Consider the following 2,161-nt stretch of genomic DNA (forward strand, 5'->3'; position numbering starts at 1 on the left):
ACGTTTCGTAAACATCAACTATATTTCTAAATAAACCAAATTAAAAAAAATGGTAAGCAAGTGTATAACAATTTCCTGCATTACTGATTTGATTTTTATCATTGTGGAATAGAAGTTTACTACTTTCCACTTCTTATATACACAAGACGTGTCATTACTCAACTAACAGACCAACGTTATATCATAGTTTCTACGATCCTGTTAGTGGAACTTCAGTATTAATCTAAGCTTTTACGTTAAAACGACTGATAAAATTTAGTTCCACTGAGTTGACATAAACCAAATCCTTTAATTTATAAATTCGTTTGTTAGATAAAAGTTTTTGAAGTAATAATTTATTCCTTTACTATTTTCACAGCTTTTATTTACGTGTAATAGATATGAGGCTTTTTCACAGTTTGACTATTTTGTGTTTACAGGACAGCGTAACTTGAAGTAGAAAAACCAACCTGTCAAAAAGCTCGGGTTTTATCAGGTTCGTTTGAATGGAAATAGAAGTTGCTGATATTAAGCAATGCCGTTTGTTATAATTAACGAATCGTGTTATGATCATAATAAGTAAGCAGTTCAACTATATACAGACACTAGGTGTCAGGTTGATTTTAAGAAGTACAAGTTAAAGACAGCAACGATAATTCATTAACATGAAATAGCATAAATATGATTTATAGCAGTAAGAAACAGGCCAACATACACATGAACAAACTTACTGGTGGATTAACCATACAATGCCGTCTCATAGGGTCCGAAGATCGGTATGTTGGTGAGTACCGTCCGGGAAAACAGGTCCCGGTGTTGATGTGTGGTGGCAATGCCATGTGCTGCTTGCCGTTCATGGCGGAAATCACTCCGACCACGGAGGCTGGTCGGGCCACGGTCTCTAATGTCACAGAGCAGTGTCGGTTAGACACACTGGTCAGATTTTCTTCTGGTCTCTTGCTGGATGGTCTTTGTAAGAATGTTGGCCACCCATCCTACATGTGCACCTGTTCGCAGCGGTTTCTGACGTCACGTGATTTATGCTGGCACATGCGCAACAAGCTAGCTTGCTATTCGTCTGTCGACATGCACGAGCCAAGCACCTTTGGGAAATCGGGGCCTAGTTAGTTTGGCGTTTTGTTAATGGCAATTCCTTGTTGTATGCTTGCTAGTTCCTATAGCCTTTATCAACTACATACTGAAGGTGGCTTCTTCTACATACTTCAAAAATTTTGTTGCAAAATCAGATGTACAGGGGAATTATTATACAATTGTCCACTGCTCTGACTAATGTTAATTTTTGTGTATTCAGTAGCTAGCTAAACAAACGTTAAAGACAGGTATAGTTAAATTATAATTTAAACACCTTATTATAAATATTTCTAAATGAGTAGCTGGTTAGCTTAGTGCAAAGTATCTAGAATACTAAATTTTCTAACATATTATTACTATAACCTAAAGCTCTAACTTATAATCTAGGGTTTTAAGTACTATAGCTTATCTTTATTATAACGTAGAAAAAATGTACCCTAACTTAGCCTGGTTAGGTAAAGCCTAGGGTGAACTATCTTAATTTACTCTTACTGCAATATATAGGATCGCAGATACTCTACATAATTTTAACATAACATACTCTAACTCTACTTTATACTATATCCTGGGCTTACACCTACTTTAATCCTTTTGATATTGTAACTCATGCACTTTAAACTAGAGTTGCTCATACTGTAACAAGCTTCCATGTTTAACAATAGCCTATAGTTGTGTTTACTCTAATTGATTTCATCATAGCCCATTGTTACAATTCGTATAGCGGAGTGTTGCACGTACATGTTCTTAATCTCGTTATTTACTGTAACTTATGATTGCGTGTATTACAACCTATTTCCTATGCTTACTAATTCCTACGATTGTACTGGCTCCAAATTTACCCTTATTTTTTCCTGCAGCTTATTCTAGTCTAGAACAATTTTTAACTACTGTCTAGTTTCCCTTTTGAAAATAACATAGTCAATATAAGATAAAATACTTATACATAAAGGTAAGTGACAATACGGATAAAAGTTTTTAACATAGTCAATATAAGATAAAATACTTATACATAAAGGTAAGTGACAATACGGATAAAAGTTTTTAACATAGTCAATATAAGATAAAATACTTATACATAAAGGTAAGTGAC

At 34.4% G+C, this 2,161-nt stretch overlaps 1 pseudogene; it reads left to right on the top strand.

Annotated features, from left to right (window-relative positions):
* Positions 1 to 660: 660 nt before the first annotated feature.
* LOC111085341 overlaps positions 661 to 2,161 on the top strand; it is a 32,811-nt pseudogene continuing 31,310 nt past the window's right edge.

This window comes from Limulus polyphemus, unplaced genomic scaffold (assembly GCF_000517525.1).
Source record: "Limulus polyphemus unplaced genomic scaffold, Limulus_polyphemus-2.1.2 Scaffold340, whole genome shotgun sequence".
Lineage (NCBI taxonomy): Eukaryota > Metazoa > Arthropoda > Merostomata > Xiphosura > Limulidae > Limulus > Limulus polyphemus.